Source organism: Oryx dammah, unplaced genomic scaffold, assembly GCF_014754425.2.
Source record: "Oryx dammah isolate SB20612 unplaced genomic scaffold, SCBI_Odam_1.1 HiC_scaffold_20, whole genome shotgun sequence".
Taxonomy (NCBI): domain Eukaryota; kingdom Metazoa; phylum Chordata; class Mammalia; order Artiodactyla; family Bovidae; genus Oryx; species Oryx dammah.
The window spans coordinates 13,565,674-13,591,512 of NW_024070204.1; the positions used below are offsets into that span (position 1 = coordinate 13,565,674).

Here is a 25,839-nt window from a genome sequence, read left to right on the forward strand (position 1 = left end):
ATCCAAAGTTACAGGAGACCAACATAAATTCATTTAAGCAGCAAAGATAATTTATTGGTTTGACAGACATAAGAGTCTATAGTAGACATCCTCTTGGAATATCTCAAAAAATACTCTCAGGATTTTCTCCGGGGCTTGGCAATTTGTTTTAGGAGAGTCATACAGAGTATACTTTTCAGAATTTTGTCTTCATTAGGATGCTTCAAGGTTCAGTCTCAAGGAGAGCTGTGAACCTCCTGTTGGGTCCCTTCCAGCTTTGTGCCTGAACAGTTCATCTCCCAGAAATCCCGTGAACACTGATCACTGTCTGAGGGGGAGGGATCTTTAGATTTTGAATGTCCTAGGCAAGGCTGGCTACATAATCTGCTGGGCTCAGTGCTAAGTGAAAATGCAGAATCTCCTTTTCAAAAAATAGGAGAAAGCACCATTAGAGTATTAATACTAAAATATAAACCTCTTCCTCTTCTGTGGCCTCTCTCCGCTTTTCATAATGTTTTAAATTTTCTATTTAATGTCATGCTCTGTTGAGCGTGGGGATACTGACTAGGAGAGACTAGGCCTTCAAAGGCGCCGACGTCCCTAGTACATTCTGTAAGGCAAATGGGAAATGAAATACATTTATCAACCATTTTGACATTACCTTTTTCCTGGCATTCCACTTTGTTTTCCGGCAGAGGTTTTCTGTGTGTTTTCTCAACCATATTGCTGAGTCATTTGATATAGAGTTTCAAAGTCATACCAGTAGGTTTTCAAAAAAGTCATGTCTTGTTTCCTTAGATTCTCTTTTGACCTTATTTGACCTGGCCTATTGAAGAGTTTTTTTTTTTTTTAATCATTGTTTAATTCAAAAACTTCTTACTCATCATTCTTGGTCAGGGCTTTGGAGATGAAGGACAGGAGAGAGGAATTATTTTTGTGTTTTGGGTCGATATTGCCATTTCTCAGCAACACTGAGTTCCAGACAAATTATGTGATGATCCAGGAGCTTTCCCATTTTCGAGGCTAGTACCTTGTATTAAATGTCTTACTGTATCTAACTTTTGAGATTTCAAGCATTGAGTTGAGTCTTTGTAGGTCTGCTGTGAGTTTCCAGTCTCTGAAGAGAACAACAACAACAACAAAAAAAACTAGCAAAAACGTCAAAGCATCTTTTCCATACTCACTTGAAGGACAGTGTGATAATTTGAGCATCTTTCTTTATGAGTGGACTCAAACCCAGACCTGTAGAGTGGAGTTGAAGGGATGAGGCAAGTTAGATCTCTGTCTACTATTTGCCTGGTGTCAGGATGACTCAGCCCATATTCTTGAAATAGGTAACTAACGAGAACCTACTGTAGAGCTCACGGAATCCTGCTCAATGCTCTGTGTTGACCTAATTGGGAAGGAAACTCAGAAGAGAGGGGATACATGTATAAATATGGATGATTCACTTTGCTGTACAGCAGAAACAGCACAACACTGTAAAACAACTATACTCCAACAAAAAATTACTTTAAAATAGCTCATTTTTAATTAATTAATTTATTTTAATTGGAAGCTAATTACTTTATAAATCGTGGTGGTTTTTGCCATATATTGACATGAGTCAGCCACAGGTGTACATGTGTCCCCCATTCCCAAATCCTCCTCCCGCCTCCCTCCCCATCCCATCCCTCTGGGATGTCCCAGTGCATCAGCTTTGAGAGGCCTGTTTCATGCATCGAACTTGGATTGGTGATCTATTTCACATATGGCAATATACATGTTTCAACGCTATTCTCTCAAATCACCCCACCCTCGCCTTCTCCAACAGAGTGCAAAAGTCTATTCTTCATATCTGTGTCTCTTTTGCTGTCTCGCATATAGGGTCATCATTACCATCTTTCTAAATTCCATATATATGCATTAATATACTGTATTGGTGTTTTTCTTTCTGGCTTACTTCACTCTGTATAATAAGCTCCAGTTTTATCCACCTCATTAGAACTAATTCAAATACATTCTTTTTAATAGCTGAGTAATATTCCATTGTGTGTATGTACCACAGCTTTCTTATCCATTCGTCTGCTGATGGACATCTAGGTTACTTCCTTGTCCTAGCTATTGTAAACAGTGCTGTGATGAACATTGGGGTACAAGTGTCTCTTTCAATTCTGGTTTCCTCTGTGTGTATGCCCAGCAGTGGGATTACTGGGTTATATGGCAGTTCTATTTCCAGTTTTTAAAGGAATCTCCACACTGTTCTCCATAGTGGCTGTACTAGTTTGCATTCCCACCAACAGTGTAAGAGGGTTCCCTTTTCTCCACACCCTCTCCAGCATTTATTGTTTGTAGACTTTTGGATAGCAGCCATTCTGAGCAGCATGAGGTGGTACCTCACTGTTGTTTTGATTTGCATTTCTCTGATAGTGAGTGAAGTAGAAATAGCTCATATTTTTTCCCCAGAAGAATTCCACTCCCTTTTGAGCCTGGACTTCTACTATTCAGTTCACTTCCAATTGCATGCATACATTTATATCTCTGAAAGTTCCTCATGTACTGACAAATCCTCTCGCAAAAGCCAGCTCTATCTGATGGGCTATAAATTAGGACAGTTTTAACCTACTTTTGCCCTAAGCTCTCATATAACCTCATGCTGAAGATGGATTTTTAAAAAAATAGATTTTATAGACCTTTGTGGAAAAATTCCATGTATATTTCGTCACTTTTCCCTCTTATAATCACATATTTTAACCTAATGTTTATGTATTTATTTAATTTATTGCATAGCAGACAAGGTAATTTGTATTTTGAGTTTTTAACCTGTTAAAAACTAGGTCCATCTAGTCAAGGCTATGGTTTTTCCAGTGGTCATGTATGGATGTGAGAGTTGGACTATAAAGAAAGCTGAGTGCTGAAGAATTGATGCATTTGAACTGTGGTGTTGGAGAAGACTCTTGAGAGTCCCTTGGACTGCAAGGAGATCCAGCCAGTGCATCCTAAAGGAGATCAGTCCTGGGTATTCATTGGAAGGACTGATGTTGAAGCTGAAACTCCAGTACTTTGGCCACCTCATGCGAAGAGCTGACTCATTGGAAAAGACCTTGATGCTGGGAAAGATTGAGGGCAGGAGGAGAAGGGGACATCAGAGAATGAGATAGTTGGATGGCATCACTGACTCGATGGATATGGGTCTGGGTGGCCTCTGGGAGGTGGTGATGAACAGGGAGGCCTGGCGTGCTGTTGTTCATGGGGTCGCAAAGAGTCGGACATGACTAAGCGACTGAACTGAACTGAACTGAACCTATTAAAACTTATATATTTCTTTTAGATAAAGATTTGCAATGAACATTTGTTACTTTCATTAAAGAATAATCCTTGATCTCTTGCTTTCCATGTATACTCTTCATTCTGAAAGTAGAGCTGTTCTGAAAACACATGTGGTGATTAACAATGGTGATATCACTACACTGAGTGTGACAGATTGTATGAATCATGTGAGGAGAACCCTGGGGGAAAAAGTTTGGAGCCCTGAGATGTAGTTAGAATTACACTCTCAATCAAGATCTCTTAATAGTTTCTTTTCCTGTAAACTGGAAAAATTAACAGCAATATCATCTTCCAACATTGGACCAGGCTATCAGATGGACACATAAAATAAAGATAAACATGAGCTTTATTTTTTATGAATTAATGGAATGTGCTCAATAGCTTTTCTTAAAAAAAAAATCTTGAAAAATATATCCATTACCTGTTCTATTGCTTTATTTTCTAGACTACTAGGTATAAAACTGTGGGGAAAAGCCTGGTGAATGTGAAGATGCAGAGGAGGGTCAGTTTAGTGGAGTGAGGCTCTGATGCTTCTTCTGCCATGCACCATCCCTCTGGTTTTCTTTTCATATTCCTTAAGCAGATTCCTACTCTTCCTCAAGGAGAGTTGAGCTTCATCGAGTCTGAAGCAAAACTTAAAAACAGAAGAAGAATATCAGGAAATTCAGGGACCAGGACACTATTCTAGGCAATGAAAAAAAAAAAAAAATGCAGAGCTTCTGGGTGGAAGTAATTTCCAGGCAGGAAGCAAAAGTTCTTTGGCAGCTGTCCTCCCAACTGGATTTTAATTTTACTTATGAATTTTTGGATCACAGATACTTTCAACAGTAGATCCAGTTGGGATATAATCAATAAACTATTAATATGCAAAGAGGTCTTCCCAGGTGGCGCTAGTAGTAAGGAACCTGCCTACAAAACGGGAGATATATAAGAGACACAGGTATGGTCCCTGGGTTGGGAAGATGCCCTGGAGAAAGAAATGGCAACCCCCTCCAGTATTCTTGCCTGGAAAATCCCATGGATTGAGGCACCTGGTGGGCTACAGTCCACAGGATCGCAAAGAGTTGGACACAATGGAAGCAATTTAGCACAGCACCTGCAAAGAGGTCAGCCCTTGAAGTTTAGGTGAGTGATTAGCATCCTCTTAGGTCAGCTCTGGTCTCTCTAAAGAGGAGTTTCAGATGCCACCCAGGACACCCAGCTTTTTAGCCCTTCTGTCCAGACTTGTAAAACCCAAGGAAATACTTTTCAATTCAAAGATGACTGCAGCTCAGGCTGCTGTTTGTGGCCTTTTGAATAATGTGAAAAAGGCATTGCTACAATTTCTGGCATGTGGGAAAAAATGTAAGCTTTCCTTCCAAGAGACTTCTTTCAAAAGGAATGGAATTCAGGTCCAAATCCAAAAATAGTAAGAGGCTCCAGAAAAAAGTAGATTTTCCCACACCTTTTCTGTTTTGGTTAAAAATAACTCTTGCATTATTGAGGATGGGTTGCATTTTATTGCTGGCAAATACTCTACAGAAAAATTTCTTTTTGAAACCACAGAAGGATCAAAACAAAACCTGAGCTTCCCTGGAAGCTCAGATGGTAAAGAATCTACCTGCAATGCTGGAGACCTGGATTCAATCCCTGGGTCAGAAAGATCTGCAGAGAAGGGAATGGCAACCCACTCCAGTATTCTTGCCTGGAGAATTCCATGGACAGAGGAAGCTGGTGGGCTACAGCCCATGGGATCACAAAGAGTTGGATACAACTGAGTGACTAACACTAGTTTAAAAATACGTGAAATAGATCACCAGTCCAGGTTCAATGCATGAGACAGGGTGCTCAGGGCTGGTGCACTGGGATGACCCTGAGGGATGGGATGGGGAAGGAGGTGGGAGGGGGGTTCAGAATGGGGAACACATGTAGACCCATGGCTGATTCATGTCAATGTATGGCAAAAACCACTACAATATTGTAAAGTAACTATTTTTCAATTTTAAAAAAAAGGACAGTGTCTGTGTTTCCTGTCATCTGTGTTTTATGGTCTATACTATGATGGTCTTATATTCCAGGGGACATTTGGCTACGTCTGGAGACATTTTTGGCTGTCATGACTGGGAGAAAGTAGTGCTGGCTTTTAGTGGGTAGAGGACAGGGAGAATGCTAAACACCCTGCAATGCATAGGAGCCTGCCCCAACAAAGTATCCACCCCAAATAGCAAAGGTGCTTCTGCTGAGAAGCCCTAGTCTCTTGGACATGTTTTCTTCCATCTCCTGCACACCCTTAGAATAGCCAACTCAGTGACTACATATTGAAATAGATGATGCCAATTGCCACTGCTAATGGGCTTACTATTTATTATCAATTTGCCTAAAAGTAATGTTAGATAATAATATATATTTGTTTAACCACTTATCCTTTCTTTTAAAAGTGTTTTAGAAAGCTTATAATCAGAAATAATAAAGAAAACATAATTTCATATGTTGTTTAAAATCCAAATGATCCTTGTGAATATATGAACCAAAGCCCAATTAAAATAAGCTCTAAGATGCTATCTAGTATTTTAAAGGCTGTTGCTGATAATTATGTTGTATTGATCATTATTGGAAATAACAGCACGAAGTGTAAGTTGGTGGCCATTGGCACCACTGGTTCTGTATGGCTGCCTTGTTTGTTCTGAATATTCATTGGAAAGACTGATGCTGAAGCTGAAACTCCAATACTTTGGCTAACTGATGTGAAGAACCGACTCATCTGAAAAGACCCTGATGCTGGGAAAGATTGAAGGCAGGAGGAGAAGGGGATGATAGAGGATGAGATGGTTGTATGGCATCACTGACTCAATGGACATGAGTTTGAGTAAACTCTGGGAGATGGTGATGGACAGGGAGACCTGGAGTGCTTCAGTCCATGGGGTTGCAAAGAGGGGCACGACTGAGCAGCTGAACTGAACTTGTTTGTTGGTGCAGGGCAAGGCTGTGGTGGGGAGTCAGGGTAGGATGAGACATAGCCACAAGAAATTTTATTTCTGGTCTCATGTTACTTAAAATATTCCAGTGAATGTTGCATTTTACTTCCCAATGTAAAGAAAACACTTTAAGTTGCTTATCATTGGAAAAAATTGATGATCATCAAAACTGATGATCAAGGTGACCCCTGCTTTGTGCTGGGGCTTGGAGTATCTGAACATGTTAATGTGTACTCCTTGGGGGGTGTGGAACTCATGTCAGTTTGAGAAGCACAATTACAAGGGGGGGAGACAACACAAGAAAAGACAGAGGGAAAGGACATCTGGCACCCAGAAAGTCAGCCCATTGTCTTCCAAAGGAGGTGTCCCTCACTGTGGAGAAACTTTACATCATTAACCTAGATATTTTATCATCGGTGCTATATAGATGGAGAAATCTTGAGGCTACTGTAAGAATACGACTGAAAACCAGAGGCAGGAGGCTTAAGTCCAAATCCTGAGAACACCAGAGAACTCCTGACTCCAGGGAACATTAATTGATAGGAGCTCATCAAATGCCTCCATATCTACACTGAAACCAAGCACCACCCAAGGGCCAACAAGTTCCAGAGAAAGACATACTGCACAAATTCTCCAGCAATACAGGAACATAGACTTGAGCTTCAATATACAGGCTGCCCAAAGTCACTCCAAACCCACTGAAATCTCAAAACTCATTACTGGACACTTCAGTGCACTCCAGAGAGAAGAAATCCAGCTTCACCCACCAGAACACTGACACAAGCTTCCCTAACCAGGAAACCTTGACAAGCCACCCATACAACCCCCACCCACAGTGAAGAAACTCCACAATAAAGAGGAACCACAAACTACTAGAATACAGAAAGGCCACCCAAAACACAGCAATATAAGCAAGATGAAGAGACAGAGGAATACCCAGCAGGTAAAGGAACAAGATAAATGCCCACCAAACCAAACAAAAGAGGAAGAGATATGGAATCTACCTGATAAAGAATTCCAAATAATGATAGTGAAAATGATCCAAAATCTTGAAAACAAAATGGAGTTACAGGTAAATAGTCTGGAGACAAAGATCGAGAAGGTGCAAAAAATGTTTAACAAGGACCTAGAAGAAATAAAAAAGAGTTGATATATAATGAATAATGCAGTCAATGAGATCAAAAACACTCTGGAGGGAACCAACAGTAGAATAACAGAGGCAGAAGATAGGATTAGTGAGGTAGAAGATAGAATGGTAGAAATAAATGAAACTGAGAGGAAAAAAGAAAAAAGAATTAACAGAAATGAGGACAACCTCAGAGACCTCTGGGACAATGTTAAATGCCCCAACATTCGAATCATAGGAGTCCCTATGATTTGAAGAAGACGAAAGAAAGGCCATGAGAAAATACTTGAGGAGTTAATATTTGAAAACTTCCCTAAAAAAGTGAAGGAAATAGTCACCCAAGTCCAAGAAACCCAGAGAGTCCCAAACAGGATCAACACAAAGCGAAACACCCCAAGACACATATTAATCAAATTAACAAAGATCAAACACAAAGAACAAATATTAAAAGCAGCAAGGGAAAAACAACAAATAACACACAAGGGGATTCCCATAAGGATAACAGCTGATCTTTTAATAGAAACCCTTCAGGCCAGGAGGGAATGGCAAGGCATACTTAAAGTGATGAAAGAAAATAACCTACAGCCCAGATTACTGTACCCAGCAAGGATCTCATTCAAATATGAAGGAGAAATCAAAAGGTTTACAGACAAGCAAAAGCTGAGAGAATTTAACACCACCAAACCAACTCTCCAACAAATGCTAAAGGATCTTCTCTAGACAGGAAACGTAAAAAGGGAGTATAAACTCGAACCCAAAACAATAAAGTAAATGGCAATGGGATCATACTTATCAATAATTACTTTAAATGTAACTGGGTTGAATGCCCCAACCAAAAGACAAAGATTGGCTGAATGGATACAAAAACAAGACCCCTATATATGTTGTCTACAAGAGACCCATCTCAAAACAAGGGACACATACAGACTGAAAGTGAAGGGCTGGAAAAAGATATTCCACGCAAATAGAGACCAAAAGAAAGCAGGAGTAGCAATACTCATATCAGACAAAATAGACTTTAAAACAAAGTCTGTGAAAAGAGACAAAGAAGGACACTACATAATGATCAAAGGATCAATCCAAGAAGAAGATATAACAATTATAAATATATGTGCACCCAACATACGGAGCATCGCAATACATAATACAAATGCTAACAAGTATGAAAGGGGAAATTAATAATAACACAATTATAGCAGGAGACTTTAATACCCCCTCACACCTATGGATACATCAACTAAACAGAAAATTAACAAGGAAACACAAACGTTAAATGATACAATAGACCAGTTAGACCTAATTGATATCTATAGTACATTTCACCCCAAAACAATGAATATCACCTTTTTCTCAAGTACACATGGAACCTTCTCCAGGATAGATCACATCCTGGGCCATACATGACTGAGCGACTTCACTTCACAGGAGAAAAAGTATTAAAAATGCCAACATATGGAGGCTGAATGACATGCTGCTGTATAACCAACAAATCACAGAAGAAATATAAAAAGAAATCAAAATATACATAGAAATGAATGAAAATTAAAACACAACAACCCAAAACCTGTGGGACACTGTAAAAGCAGTGCTAAGGGGAAGGTTCATAGCAGTACAGGCTTACCTCAAGAAACAAGAAAAAAGTCAAATAAATAACCTAACTCTACACCTAAAGCAACTAGAAAAGGAAGAAATGAAGAACCCCAGAGTTAGTAGAAGGAAAGAAATCTTAAAAATTAGGGCAGAAATAAATGCAAAAGAAACAAAAGAGACCATAGCAAAAATCAACAAAGTCAAAATCTGGTTCTTTGAGAGGATAAATAAAATTGATAAACCATTAGCCAGACTCCTCAAGATACAAAGGGAGACAAATCAAATCAACAAAATTAGAAATGAAAATGGAGAGATCACAACAGACAACACAGAAATACAAAGGATCATAAGAGACTAACAGCAATTATATGCCAATAAAGTGGACAACTTGGAAGAAATGGACACATCTTAGAAAAGTACAACTTTCTAAAACTGAACCAGGAAGAAATGGAAAATCTAAACAGACCCATCACAAGCACGGAAATTGAAACTGTAATCAGAAATCTTCCAGCAAACAAAAGCCTAGGACCAGATGGCTTCACAGGTGAATTCTACCAAAAATTTAGAGAAGAGCTAACATCTATCCTACTAAAACTCTTCCAGAAAACTGCAGAGGAAGGTAAACTTCCAAACTCATTCGATGAGGCCACCATCACCCTAATACCAAAACCTGACAAAGATGCCACAAAAAAAGGAAACTACAGGCCAATATCACTGATGAACATAGGTGCAAAAATCCTTAACAAAATTCTAGCAAACAGAATCCAACAACATATTAAAAAGGTCATACATCATGACCAAGTGGGCTTTATCCCAGGGATGCAAGGATTCTTCAATATCCGCAAATCAATCAATGTAACACATCACATTAACAAATTGAAAAATAAAAGCCATATGATTATCTCAATAGATGCAGAGAAAGCCTTTGACAAAATTCAACATCATTTATGATAAAAACTGTCCAGAAAGCAGGAATAGAAGGAACATATCTCAACATAATAAAAGCTATACATGACAAACCCACAGCAAACATTATCCTCAACGGTGAAAAATTGAAAGCATTTCCCCTAAAGTCAGGAACAAGACAAGGGTGCCCACTTTCACCACTACTATTCAACACAGTTTTGGAAGTTTTGGCTACAACAATCAGCAGAAAAAGAAATAAAAGGAATCCAAATTGGAAAAGAAGAAGTAAACTCTCACTGTTTGTAGATAACATGATCCTCTACATAGAAAACCCTAAAGACGCCACCAGAAAATTACTAGAGCTAATCAATGAATACAGTAAAGTTGCAGGATATAAAATCAACACACAGAAATCCTTTGCATTCCTATACACTAATAATGAGAAAACAGAAAGAGGAATTAAGGAAACAATTCCATTCACCATTGCAATGAAAAGAATAAAATACTTAGGAATATATATACCTAAAGAAACAAAAGACCTATATATAGAAAACTATAAAACACTGGTGAACGAAATCAAAGAGGACACAAATAGATGGGGAAATATACCGTGTTCATGGGTCAGAAGAATCAATATAGTGAAAATGAGTATACTACCCAAAGCAATCTATAGATTCAGTGCAATCCCTATCAAGCTACCAACGGTATTTTTCACAGAACTAGGTCAAATAATTTCACAATTTGTATGGAAATACAAAAAAAACTCGAATAGCCAAAGCAATCTTGAGAAAGAAGAATGGAACTGGAGGAATCAACCTGCCTGACTTCAGGCTCTACTACAAAGCTACAGTCATCAAGACAGTATGGTACTGGCACAAAGACAGAAATATAGATCAATGGAACAAAATAGAAAGCCCAGAGATAAATGCATGCACCTATGGTCATCTTATCTTCGACAAAGGAGGCAAGACTATACAATGGAGAAAAGACAATCTCTTTAACAAGTGGTGCTGGGAAAACTGGTCAATGACTTGTAAAAAAATGAAACTAGAACACTTTCTAACACCATACACAAAAATAAACTCAAAATGGGTTAAAGATTTAAACATAAGGCCAGAAACTATAAAACTCCTAGAGGAAGACATAGGTAAAACACTCTCCAACATAAATCACAGCAGGATCCTCTATGACCCACCTCCCAGAATATTGGAAATAAAAGCAAAAATAAACAAATGGGACCTAATTAAAATTAAAAGCTTTTCCACAACAAAGGAAACTATAAGCAAGGTGAAAACACAGCCTTCAGAATGGGAGAAAATCATAGCAAACAAAGCAACTGACAAAGAATTAATCTCAAAAATATACAAGCAACTCCTGCAGCTCAATTCCACAAAAATAAACAACCCAATCAAAAAATGGGCCAAAGAACTAAACAGACATTTCTCCAAAGAAGACATACAGATGGCTAACAAACACATGAAAAGATGCTCAACATCACTCATTATTCACTTCAGTTCAGTCGCTCAGTCGTCTCCGCCTCTGTGTATGCCAGGCCTCCCTGTCCATCACCAACTCCCGGAGTTCACTCAAACTCATGTCCATTGAGTCGGTGATGCCATCCAGCCATCTCATCCTCTGTCATCCCCTTTTCCTCCTGCCCCCAATCCCTCCCAGCATCAGGATCTTTTCCAATGAATCAACTCTTCACATGAGGTGGCCAAAGTATTGGAGTTTCAGCTTTAGCATCATTTCTTCCAATGAACACCCAGGACTGATTTCCTTTAGAATGGACTGGTTGGATCTCCCCCTAGTCAAAGGGACTCTCAAGAGTCTTCTCCAACACCACAGTTTAAAAGCATCTATTCTTCGGTGCTCAGCTTTCTTCACAGTCCAACTCTCACATCCATATATGATCCCCAGAAAACCATAGCCTTGACTAGACAGACCTTTGTTGGCAAAGTAATATCTCTGCTTTTTAATATGCTATCTAGGTTGGCCATAACTTTCCTTCCAAGGATTAAGCGTTTTTTAATTTCATGGCTGCAATGACCATCTGCAGTGATTTCAGAGCCCAAAAAAACCAAAGTCTGACACTCTTTCCACTGTTTCCCCATCTATTTCCCATGAAGTGATGGGACCAGATGCCATGATCTTCGTTTTCTGAACGTTGAGCTTTAAGCCAACTTTTTCACTCTCCTCTTTCATCAAGAGGCTTTTTAGTTCCTCTTCACTTTCTGCCATAAGGGTGGTGTCATCTTCATATCTGAGGTTATTGATATTTCTTCCAGCAATCTTGATTCCAATCTACTCATTATTAGAGAAATGCAAATCAAAACAACAATGAGGTACCATTTCAAGCCAGTCAGAATGGCTGCTATCCAAAAGTCTACAAGCAATAAATGCTGGAGAGGGTGTGGAGAAAAGGGAACCCTCTTACACTGTTGGTGGGAATGCAAACTAGTACAGCCACTATGGAGAACAGTATGGAGATTCCTCAAAAACTGGAAATAGAACTGCCATATGACCCAGCAATCCCACTGCTGGGCATACACACTGAAGAGACCAGAATTGAAAGAGACACATGTACCTCAATGTTCATCACAGCACTGTTTATAATAGCCAGGACATGGAAGCAACCTAGATGTCCATTAGCAGATGAATGGATAAGAAAGCTGTGGTACATATACACAATGGAATATTACTCAGCCATGAAAAAGAATACATTTGAATAATTTCTAATGAAGCGGATGAAACTAGAGCCTATTATACAGAGTGAAGTAAGCCAGAAAGAAAAAACACCTATACAGTATACTAACGCATATCTATGGAATTTAGAAAGATGGTAATGATAACCCTGTATGTGAGACAGTAAAAGAGACACAGATCTATAGAAAAGTCTTTTGGACATTGTGGGAGAGGGTGAGGGTTGGATGGTTTGGGATAATAGCATCAAAACTTGTATATTATCATATGTGAAACGGATCTCCAGTCCAGGTTTGATGCATGATACAGGATGCTTGGAGCTGGTGCACTGGGATGACCCTGAGGGATGCGATGGGGAGGGAGGTGGGAGGGGGGTTCAGGATGGGGAACACATGCACAACCGTGGTGGATTCATGTCAATGTATGGCAAAACCAATACAATGTTGTAAAGTAATTAGCCTCCAAAAAAAAAAAAAAAAAAAAAAAAAAAGACAGAGGACTTGGATTCTAGTCCCAGCTTCCACATTACTTGTTTTGTGACTGTAAGGAAGATTCCATCCATTCATTTATCTATTTATTCAGCCAATGCTTGTTACTTGTCTACAAGGCACCAGGTACTATGAATCAGAGGTAAACAGGGTCCCCATTTTCTCTGGAAGGACAAAACAGCAACAAAAACAGAAACACCAATGATAAGGAGTATTTATTGAACATTTGCTGTGCCTTGATTATTATAAGGGCTTTATATATATTGTTAGTTCATTTAAATCTCCCACCAACTTTTTGCTATTGTTGGTGTAATATACCTGAGCACAAAGCTGGTAAAAGAGCTGAGATTCAAATCCAGGCCGGCAGACTCAGACAGAGCCCAGACTGCTAACACTCTATACTTCACTACGTCTCAATAAATAATTAAGTGAGGGATTGCAAGAAAGGAATTGTGGTGTTGGAGAAGACTCATGAGAGTCCCTTGGACTGCAAGGAGATCAAACCAGTCCACCCTAAAGGAAATCAGTGCTGAATATTCATTGGAAGGACTGATGCTGAAGGTTCAATCCTTTGGCCACCTAATGCGAAGAGCTGATGCATTGGAAAATACTCTGATGCTGGGAAAGACTGAAGGCAGGAGGAAAACGGGACAACAGAGGACGAGATGGTTGGATGGCATCACCAGCTCGATGGACATGGGGAATGATGAAGGACAGGGAAGCCTGGTGTGCTGCAGTCCATGGGGTCTCAAAGAGTTGGGTACTATTGAGCAACTGAATAACAGCAACAAATAGTGATAGTTACACTATGAAAAATAGAGGATGCCATGGGACCATTACAATGGGGGAAGATTTAGGAAAGGTCTTCCGGAAAAAGTGAAATTTATTGTGATACTGGAGGACAGTATCACTTCTCTGATATTGGAGAAGTGAGCCAATGGTGGAGAGAGTGTCCTAGTTGATGCTGAGGGTAATGCATGGCAAGGTCTCGGGTGGAGTGAGGTGTGGTCTGAGGAACAGAAAGAAGTTTAGTATGCCTGAAGTCTGCACATGCTCTAAATTGAGGAGGGGAAGAAGTCAGGGGCTGGGGTGGGGGGAAGGAATGTATCATAAAGGACATTTGAAGATTTTTACATGAAGGGTGGGGTTTCCTGGTGACTCAGTGGTAAAGAATCTGCCTGCCAATGCAGGAGAATCAATCCTGGAGTCTGGAAGATTGCCTGGAGAAGGAAATGGCAACCCACTCCAGTATTCTTGCTTGGGAAATCCCATGGAGAGAGGAGCCTGGCAGGCTACAGTCCATGGGGTTGCAGAGTTAGACACAACTTAGCAACTAAACAACAACATGGAGGGTAGTGGGCAGTTAGGGGAGCCTTCTTGAAAATACATGACACAGTTCACTTTTTTCAAGTAAGTCATTCCTGTTGCAATGTGGAGAGTAATGGGAGAATAAACATGAGGTCAGTTAGAAGTGGTTGCTTGTCCATGTGCGATTTGATGGTGACCTGGCTAGGGAAGGCTTCTCTGGTGACTCAGACGGTAAAGAACCTGCCTGTAAGGCAGGAGACCTGGGTTGGATCCCTGGGTTGGGAAGACTCCCTGGAGAAGGAAGTGGCTACCCTCTCTGGTATCCTTGCCTGGAGAATTCCATGGACAGAGGGGCCTGGAGGGTTACAGTTCATGGGGTCACAAAGAGTTGGAAATGACTGAACAGTTAACACTTTCACTTTCTGGATAGGACAGTTCTCAAGGAGAGAAATAAGTATGGGATGTAGTGAGTGTGATCAATGCAACAAGAAAGGAAGTAAAGTCAGGAAAACAGGGCCAGAGGACGAAGGGATAAGGGTGAGAAGGTGACCTGTGAACAGAAGTATGAATGACTGTCACTCTGAGGAAGGGCACAGACTGACTTCTGCAGAGCGATTCACTCTGTACACCTGACGATTAACAGATGGTGCACAAGCACGGCCGAGAGGAGCTACCCCATGTCCAAGGTAAGGAGTGGTGGCTATGCTTTGCTAGAGCGGCCACAAAGAGATACCCGATGCCCAAGGTAAGAGAAACCCAAGTAAGATGGTAGGCACTGAGAGAAGGCATCAGAAGGCAGACAGACTGAAACCACAATCACAGACAACTAGCCAATCTGATCACATGGACCACAGCCTTGTCTAACTCAGTGAAACTAAGCCATGCCATGTGGGGCCACCCAAGACGCCCAGGTCATGGTGGAGAGGTCTGACAGAATGTGGTCCACTGGAGAAGGGAATGGCAAACCATTTCAGTATACTTGCCTTGAGAACCCCATGAACAGTATGGAAAGGCAAAAAGATAGGACATTGAAAGATGAACTCCCCAGGTCAGTAGGTGCTACTGGAGATCAGTAGAGAAATAACTCCAGAAAGAATGAAGGGATGGAGCCAAAGCAAAAACAATACCCAGTTGTGGATAGGACTGGTGAGAGAAGCAATATCTGATGATGTAAAGAGCAATATTGCATAGGAACCTCGAATGTTAGGTCCATGAATCAAGGCAAATTGGAAGTGATCAAACAGGAGATGGCAAGAGTGAACATCGACATTCTAGGAATCAGCAAACTAAGATGTGCTGGAATGGGTGAATTTAACTCAGATGACCATTATATCTACTCCTGTGGGCAGGAATCCCTTAGAAGAAATAGAGTAGCCATCATGGTTAACAAAAGAGTCTGAAATGCAGTACTTGGATGCAATCTCAAAAATGACAGAATGATCTCTGTTCGTTTCCAAGGCAAACCATTCAATACCATGGTAATCCAAGTTTATGTCCCGACCAGTAATGCTGAAGAAGCTGAAGTTGAATGGTTCTATGAAGACCTACAAAACCTTCTAGAATTAACACCCCCAAAAGATGTCCTTTTCATTATAGGGGACTGCAATGCAAAAGTAGGAAGTCAAGAAACACCTGGAGAAACAGGCAAACTTGGCCTTGGAGTACAGAATGAAGTAGGGCAAAGGCTAACAGAGTTCTGCCAAGAGAATGCACTGGTCATAGCAAACAACCTCTTCCAACAACATAAGAGAAGACTCTACACATGGACATCACCAGATGGTCAACACTAAAATCAGATTGATTATATCATTTGCAGCCAAAGATGGAGAAGCTCTATATAGTCAGCAAAAACAAGACCAGGAGCTGACTGTGGCTCTGGTCATGAGCTCCTTATTGCCAAATTCAGACTTAAATTGAAGAAAGTAGGGAAAACCACTAGACCATTCAGGTATGACCTAAATCAAATCCCTTATGACTCTACAGTGGAAGTGAGAAACAGATTTAAGGGACTAGATCTGATAGACAGAGTGCCTGATGATCTATGGACAGAGGTTCATGACATTGTACAGGAGACAGGGAGCAAGACAATCCCCAAAAAAAGAAATGCAAAAAAGCAAAATGGCTGTCTGTCCGAGGAGGCCTTATGAATAGTTGTGAAAAGAAGAGACGCATAAAGCAAAGGAGAAAAGGAAAGATATACCGATTTGAATGCAGAGTTCTAAAGAATAGCAAGTAGAGATAAGAAAGCCGTCCTCAGCAATCAAAGCAAAGAAATAGAGGAAAACAACAGAATGGGAAAGACTAGAGATCTCTTCAAGAAAATTAGAGATACCAAGGGAATATTTCATGAAAAGATGGGCTCAATAAAGGACAGAAGTGTTATGGACCTAACAGAAGCAGAAGATATTAAGAAGAGGTGGCAAGAATACACAGAAGAACTGTACAAAAAAGAGCTTCATGACCCAGATAGCCATGAAGGTGTGATCACTCACACTCACATAGAGCCAGACATCTTGGAATGTGAAGTCAAGTGGGCCTTAGAAAGCATCACTATGAACAAAGCTATTGGAGGTGATGGAATTCCAGTTGAGCTATTTCAAATCCTGAAAGATGATGCTGTGAAAATGCTGCACTCAATATGCCAGCAAATTTGGAAAACTCAGCAGTGGCCACAGGACTGGAAAAGGTCAGTTTTCATTCCAATCCCAAAGAAAGGTAATGCCAAAGAATGCTCAAACTACTGCACAATTGCACTCATCTCACATGCTAGTAAAGTAATGCTCAAAATTCTCCAGGCCAGGCTTCAGCAATATGTGAACCGTGAACTTCCAAATGTTCAAGCTGGATTTAGAAAAGGCAGAGGAACCAGAGATCAAATTGCCAACATCTGCTGGATCATCAAAAAAGCAAGAGAGTTCCAGAAAAACATCTATTTCTGCTTTATTGACGATGCCAAAGTCTTTGACTGTGTGGATCACAATAAACTGTGGAAAATTCTCAGAGATGGGAATACCAGGCCACCTGACCTGCCTCTTAAGAAACTTGTATACAGGTCAGGAAGCAACAGTTAGAACTGGACATGGAACAACAGACTGGTTCCAAATAGGAAAAAGAGTACATCAAGGCTGTATATTGTCACCCTGCTTATTTAACTTCTATGCAGAGTACATCATGAGAAACTGGGCTGGAAGAAGCACAAGCTGGAATCAAGATTGCTGGGAGAAATATCAATAACCTCAGATATGCAGATGACACCACCCTTATGGCAGAAAGTGAAGAGGAACTAAAGAGCCTGTTGATGAAAGTGAAAGAGGAGAGTGAAAAAGTTGGCTTAAAGCCCAACATTCAGAAAACGAAGATCATGGCATCTGGTCCCATCACTTCATGGGAAATAGATGGGGAAACATTGAAAACAGTGGCTTACTTTATTTTTCTGGGCTGCAAAATCACTGTGTATAGTGATTGCAGCCATGAAATTAAGACACTTGCTCCTTGGAAGGAAAGTTACAACCAACCTAGACAGCATATTAAAAAACAGAGACATTACTTTGCCAACAAAGGTCCGTCTAGTCAAGGCTATGGTTTTTCCAGTGGTCATGTATGGATGTGAGAGTTGAACTGTGAAGAAAGCTGAGCACCGAAGAATTGATGCTTTTGAACTGTGGTGTTGGAGAAGACTCTTGAGAGTCCCTTGGACTGCAAAGAGATCCAACCAGTCCATCCTAAAGGAGATCAGTCCTGGGTATTCATTGGAAGGACTGAAGCTAAAGCTGAAACTCCAATACTTTGGCCACCTCAGGCGGAGAGCTGACTCATTTGAAAAGACTCTGATGCTGGGAAAGATTGAGGGCAGGAGGAGAAGGGGATGACAGAGGATGAGATGGTTGGATGGCATCACCAACACAATGGACATTGGTTTGTGTGGACTCCAGGAGCTGGTGATGGACAGGGAGGCGTGGCATGCTGCTGTTCATGGGGTCGCAATGAGTTGGACATGACTGAGTGACTGAAATGAACTGAACTGAACTTGCAATGGATGCCCTTTGGTGAACATTTACATGAGACACAAATGTCTCACCATCACACATAAATTTCCCCCAGATTTTCTTGCCAGTCATCTTCCAAGATTGGAAGTTCCCAGAACTTTCTCAACTTCCAAGCCCCAGGCCATCCAGCTAAACTGTTCACAACCCCATGAATGAGCCTAGAACCACAGCTCTGGCAATCTTTCACTCATCACTGTGGACACATGCTGCTCAGAGGTTTGCCTGCTGAGGATTTTTCTGCACCTTGATCTTCAGTGTTGTCCCTGGGTAGGGCTGTAGTATTGCAGCATTCCACTTCCTGCTGGGGCTGGTGCATCTTACTCAAGTTCTCCTTCTTTAACCAGTTGGTCATGGGAGCATCCTAGGAGGCCATTCACATAGCTTGAGAGACAGGAGGCAATTCCAAAAGAAGTTCATGATAAAGGAGTCAGAGCATCTGCTCATCATCAGGAAGAAACTGATTAGATTTTCTAGTTTTTCTAACTGGATTTTTGAACTCATGCTAGTAGCCTTCATATTTTAGACTTTTATCTCATGCTTTCTTTGCAGACATCTGAAGGAATTTGTCAGCTCTCTCCTCCAGCTTAGTAATTTATTTCTCAGGGGTACCTATTTTGATATTTGAGATTTATATTTTAATAATCATGCTCTTTTGTTTCCAGGATATCTAATTGGTTCTTTGTCAGAATAACTCATTTTTGTTTCATAAATGAGATGGCCTCTCTTAGAACTCTGAGGTTATCAATTATACTTCATTTAAAGTCCTCTCTTTCCTAGAGGGGTGGGATGGGGAGGGAGGTGAGGGGGAGGCTCAAGAGGGAGTGGACCTATGTATCCCTCTTGCTGATTCATGTTGATGTTTGGCAGATACCAACACGACATTGTAGAGAAATTATCCTTCAATTAAAAATAAATAAATATAGTTTAAAAAGTCCTTGTTTTTTTGTTCCACTGTGTATGCTTTCTTATGTGTTGCCTTTTGTGCCTATCAAGGTATTAGTTTTCTTTAAATATTTTCTGTTCTTGCTCTTGTACTCATTAAAAAAAAAATCTGATTCCCTTTTGACACATGTGATTGTGATTCTGTTCAAGACAGCCTGTCTCCAGGAGGAGGTGATAGGAAGTACTGCTCTGTCTTTTGGGTTTGGAGCTTTCTGTTTCTCCTATTTATCAGATGTTACCATTAGTGTCAAAAGTACCAATTTGAGCATTCAAACTAATTGTCTACTACAGTCTAGGAGAAAATGCTTTCTTCTAATTGGTGGAGGTGGGGGCAAAGGGTTGGTGTAGGCAGGATGCAATCATCAGGTTGCTCTATACATTCCAAATGTGACCCCATAATTCTGACAGCTCCCCAGCTCCCTATAACTGCCACATTCATGCTCACAGCACACCCAGCTCTGCTTCCATTTTTCATAGCTTCCATCTTGCGGGTTGAGTTTTGGGCTGCTGTTTAATTCATCAAACCAACCTTATTTGCTTCCCATCTTTTGGAAATTAGCCAAATTTCTGGTGTACTGAGAGGGCTTCCCTGATAGCTCAGTTGGTAAAGAATCTGCCTGCAAGGCAGGAGGCCCCAATTTGGTTCCTGGTTCAGGAAGATGCTTTGGAGAAGGGATAAGCTACTCACATCAGTATTTTGGCCTGGAGAATTCCATGGGCTGTATAGTCCATGGAGTAGCAAAGAGTCGGACACAACTGAACAACTTTCACTCACTTTATTGATGTACTGATAGATATTATATTTTTCTAGTGGTGCGTGTGTGCTCAGTTGATTCAGTCACGTCTGACCCTTTTCAACCCCGTGGACTGTACCCCACCAGGCTCCTCTGTCCATGGGATTTACTCAACAAGAATACTAGAGTGGGTTGCCATGCCCTTCTCCAGGGGACCTTCTTGACCCAGGGATTGAACCCAAGGCTCCTGCATTCCAGGTGGATTCTTTACCGCTGAGCTACCAGAGAAGCTCATTTCTAGTGGAAGTAAGCAATAACTCTCTTGTACACACACACCCACTTATCCCCAGTTTCCCATATTTCTGGGGGATTTTGGATGTGAGAGGAGGCAGTCTGTGTCCTCGGTCCATCATCCTGATCTAATTTGATCCCATTTTCTGCATGTGATTGAGGTTGCTGCCTTTTGTGATTCTGTAATGCTTCAAATCCCTGGTTATCCCAGGCCCATTTACATCAGATGAAATATTCACAGTTTTGCAGCTAAAAAGCACCAGAGATAAAGCTACTGGAACATAATGGCTCATAGTAATGAGGTTCCATTTGAGGATAATATGAACAACTGGGGACTCTGGTCTTTGCTGTCTGAATTTTGGAATGCTTTCACACTGGGAAACAGGAGGCAGTGCCTGGTTCCTTGGCTTTTGTTCACAGGCTCTCTAGCACACTGTCTGCTTGATGGATGAATTTTCTCATTGCTGGTGATAATTCTATAGGGGGTGATTCAATCGCAAATGGAGGCTAACACAGTGTAGTTCTCTCCTTCTCCACCTCAGGCTCATTCACTTTGCCATTTGCTCCCAATGTCCATTTTCTCTACTCAATAAATCACCTTTTGATGAGAAAAAAGTACAGAATATTAGTCATGTGAGGATTTGATCATGTTGAATTTAACACCAATGAGAAAGCTTTCCCCTTAATTCAGTGCTTCTGGAGCCAGTGGCTGCGATTACCAACGGGTGTGTGCACGCCCCATCTGAAGTTCAGACAGCTAGCTTCCAGACCAGTCTGGGCTCAAAGGATTTGTGCTAAATTCCTGTTATGCGCTGAGACACTAAGCCTGGTGGTTAAACTGTAGATCAGGGATGACTCTAAGTAACAACTTTGAGTTTGAGCAAGCTCTGGGAGTTGGTGATGAACAGGGAGGCCTGGCCTGCTGCCGTCCATGTGGTCACAGAGTCAGACACAACTGGGCAACTGAACTGAACAACTTTGTAAATCCAATCTTCTTCTTTCAATGGTTTCTATTCTTCCACTTCTCTATTCTTCTTTACTGAGCAGACCATCTTGGGGTCCACGTTACCCTTATACTCCAGATTAAGAGCCATGGGGAGCTGTGAGAGCACTTGACTGCCCCACCACTTCCGTGGAGAAGAGATGGATGGGTATAAATTCTTCCCTGGGTACCAATTTGACCCTCACTTATTAGTAACCAATTGGCAGACTATGGGCCATCACTTGCTTGTCTCTGTATTAAGGTCACACCTACATAAACTGAAGGTCTACATTAAAATGAAGATCATGGCATCTGGTCCCATTACTTCATGGTAAATAGTTGGGGAAACAATGGAAACAGTGACAGATTTTATTTTCTTGGGCTCCAAAATCATTGCAAATGGAGACTGCAGCCATGAAATTAAAAGACACTTGCTCCTTGGAAGAAAAGCTATGGCAAACCTAGACAGTATATTGAAAAGCAGAGACATCACTTTGCCACTAAAGGTCCATATAGCCAAAGCTATGGTTTTTCCAGTAGTCATATATGGATATGAGAGTTGGACCATAAAGAAAGCTGAGCACTGAAGAACTGTGGTGTTGAATTGTGGTGTTGGAAAAGACTCTTTGAGAGTCCCTTGGACAGCAAGGAGATCCTAATGAAATCAGTCAATCCTAATGAAAGTCAACACTGACTTCCTTTGGAAGGACTGATGCTGAAGCTCCAATAACTTGGCCACCTGATGTGAAGAGCTGGCTTACTGGAAAAGACCTGGATGCTGAGAAAGATTGAGGACAAGAGGAGAAGAGGGCAACAGGATGAGATGGTTGGATGGCATCACTGACTCAATGGAAATGAGTTTGAGCAAGCTCCAGGAGATAGTGAAGGACAGGGAAGGCCGGCATGCCGCAGTCCACAGGGTCGCAGAGAGTCAGACATGATTTAGGAACTGAACAATGATAACATACACAATTAGTCCAAGAACAGGTTGATCACAATGGTTAGATTGCTGTGTGTGTGTGTATGTGTGTGTTTACTCCCAGATGTAAGGACCTGAGAGGTAAAGCTGTGAACGGAGAGAATATTAATACTTATGCTGACCAGTTTTTCATGGTAGGGATACCACCCTGGGACCAAAAGCAGAGAGACTCGAGATTCAGTCACAGATTGGGTTCATCAGAAGAGGTAGCTGACATGGAGCTTGAGGTGCAGGATTAGGAATCAGCAATTGTGAAAGGAAGGTGGGAAGTTGTGTGGGGAAAACTTCAGAGGAGACAGCACAGTGATGCTCTCAGCCTGAGAAATTGTGGCCAACATTGTGGAGACCTCTAGGGGGAAGCATCCTCATTAACTTGTCCCTATCAGGCCCAAATGGTGGCATTTTCATACCCCTGACTTGCTCAGTTGCTGAACATGGATTAATCCTAAAGGGAGCTGGCTTAAGGGGGTTTCTGAGCAGGACCAGAAGGAACTGACAGTGAAAGTCGTCTGCTGACTACATTCTCTGCAAATGAGAGCAAGTCCCTCCTTGAAGGGTCATCTGGTCAGCACATCCCTATGTCTGCCTCAAGTAGAGAAGCTAATGGGAAGAACATTTTCCTTGGAAAGAGAGAAAGTATAGGTACCCTAACTTTTCCTGGGGGCAGTGAAAGGAGATCACAGTGGTGGGACAGCCATGAGTTCTTGATATTTACTACCAGTCCTCTTTCTTGATCAGGTTCCAAGGGGGAGAAAGGTTTTACTAGGAAGCAAGTCCCCTGAAAGAGTCATACGGTTTTAATCCTCATTAAAAAAAACTGAGAAGAGGCAGCTCTGATTTTGGCCTAAAAGGAGAATTCAGAAAAGGCTAGGAGACTGAATATATGAATTGACTATGGACATATTCATAAAAATAGAATTCTGACCCAACCAACCCAGGAAACCAACCCATTATTTGTAGGTACCCAGCCCAGGAAGCTAGTGTGCTATCTATGTCAGACTTGTAGAAGACAGAGTATTATCTCTAGCACCAATTCAGGAAGCCAAACAATAATTTCTGCAACAATGAACCCCAAGTGGCCAGGACTTGATTATTAACTGATAGCTTTCCTAAGTTTGGTCCCTGCTTCCAACTTAAGACTAACCAGAGAAAGCCAATTGTGCATACCTAACCAATCCCTTCAGAGAAGGCAATGATACCCCACTCCAGTATTCTTGCCTGGAAAATCCCATGGACGGAGGAGCCTGGTAGGCTGCAGTCCATGGGGTTGCTGAGAGTTGGACACGACTTAGTGACTTCACTTTCACTTTTCACTTTTATGCATTGGAGAAGGAAATGGCAACCCACTCCAGTGTTCTTGCCTGGAGAATCCCAGGGATGGGGGAGCCTGGTGGGTTGCTGTCTATGGGGTTGCACAGAGTCGGACATGACTGAAGCGACTTAGCAGCAGCAGCAACCAATCCCTTGGGCACCAAGGAAATCAAGCCAGGCAATCTTAAGGGAAATCAACCCTGAATACTAATTGGAGGGACTGATGCTGAAGCTGAAGCTCCAGTAGTTTGGTTAGCTGATGAGAACAGCCAACTCGTTGGAAAAGTCCCTGATGCTGGGAAAGACTGAGGAAAGAAGGAGAAGAAGGTGTCAGAGGATGAGATGGCTGGATGGCATCACCGATGAAATGGACATGAACTTGGGCAAACTTTGGGAGATGGTGAGGAACAAGGAGGCTGGTGTGCTGCAGTACATGGGGTTGCAAAGAGTCGGACATGAATGGACAACTAAACAGCAGCAACAACCAGTCTCATCAGGTATCCTGCTTTTCCTTAGCCCTCCTCCAGCTTCTCCAAGCCAACAGCCTCAAGTCAGGACCCACCTGAAGCCATCCCTGTTTTCCACTAGGCAGCTTTCCCACTCCTCTACTTGCCTTTGAGTCTCTACCAAAACAAGTGATGGTGAATGACTCTCTTGCTATAGCCAGATCTGAACACATAGCTTTTGCTTAGTCTCATTTGAGTGGGCTTCATTTATTTCCACTGGAAGGAAGATGATATTTCTGACCAATCCCAGATGCTAACAGAATGTCAGGGGATGAAAGGAAGCCTGAAAAACAGGTGAGACCAGCATCTACCTGTAGGATTCAGGGCTTGGAGGGAGGGGTTGCTGGGAACCATGTGGGAAGCACCTTTGAACCAGAGCAGAGGGTTTAGGGGGCTGTCAGTCTAGCGTTTACAATACAGGACCTGAACCCAAGAATCTACTCTTATTTTAAATTTGCTATTGACTCCCCCAAAGACTTCCATCTGGGAAAAAGTGTGACATACCTAGCAACTAACATCTTATTAAATATTTGAACACTGACTTATGCTAGACTCAGTGCTGGGCATAGGGGAGAAAATAATGAACAAAAGAGAAATCTCACAGGGTTTATTTTCTCCAAACACAGGGTGGTGGCTCAGTGGTAATGAATCTGACTGCAATGGAGATGCAGGAGACGCAGGTTCGATCCCAGGGTGGGGAAGATCCCCCTGGAGAAGGAAATGGCAACCCTTCCAGAATTCTTTCCTGGAAAGTCCCATGGTCAGAGGGGCTGGGTGGACTACAGTCTGTGACTTCCCAAAGAGTCGTTCACGACTGACAGACTGAGCACATATAGCATAGTACTCAGTACTACTAAGCATTTGATAATATTTTATATGTAAAAATCAGATTGATAGAAATGTGCTTTAGTGTGGCTTTGAGAAGTTTCCTGACAAAATCCTAAACCATACAGTTAGATTCCTGAAGGAAGGAATATTTTTAGAATCTAGTCCTAACTCGATGTGTGTGTGTGTGTGTGTGTGTGTGTGTGTGTGTGTGTGTGTATGTAAACATACACTTGGACATTGCCTTGGGCTATTTAGCATCTCTAAACCTCAAAGTCTTCATATAAAAATGTAATTAGTAGTAGGAGTCTTCTCTCTCAAAGATTTGAATAAAATGGTAAAAGAAATATGAATATGCAAAAGAATTTGCAGTTACTATTTCCCTTCCTCCCATCAGCAACCCAGAGCTTGGAAAGAGTATGTACACATAAATATTTCCAGGGCGGTCAATCCTCCTATGACTGGGTTCAGTTCAAGTCTCTCCCCAATATGATGGTTTTTCGCACCTACTTTGCCTCTTTCTTTGCTGAATCCCTATCACACTTAGGTTCAATGCTCTGTGGGCAAGAGGGTGATATGAATGAGACAGTATCACTGGACTGGTGTGATTGGCTGGCTGGGGTCTGCTTCCCCTCTAATTCCACAGGTCTCCCTCCATTGCTTGGCTTTGAGTGGAGAAAGGCAGAGATTCCAGAGGACCAGGGTCCTTGTTGGGTCAAGGGTATAGAAGTAGATGCAACACAACCACAACTTGAGGGTTTCTTGGTGGCTCAGATGATGAAGAATCTGCCTGCAATGCAGGAGACTCAGGTTTGATCTGTGGGTCGAGAAGATCCCCTGGAGAAAGAAATGGCAACCCA

The 25,839-nt window shown here is 41.6% G+C and overlaps 1 long non-coding RNA gene across 1 annotated transcript; it reads right to left on the reverse strand.

Moving 5' to 3' along the window:
* Window positions 1-2,897: 2,897 nt before the first annotated feature.
* On the reverse strand, window positions 2,898-23,894 carry LOC120879372. The gene is made up of 3 exons (XR_005724780.1): window positions 23,810-23,894; window positions 13,739-13,741; window positions 2,898-2,931 (listed from the first exon to the last, which is right to left on the reverse strand). It is a non-coding gene; the product is annotated as an uncharacterized LOC120879372 (long non-coding RNA).
* Between the last annotated feature and the right edge of the window lie 1,945 nt (window positions 23,895-25,839).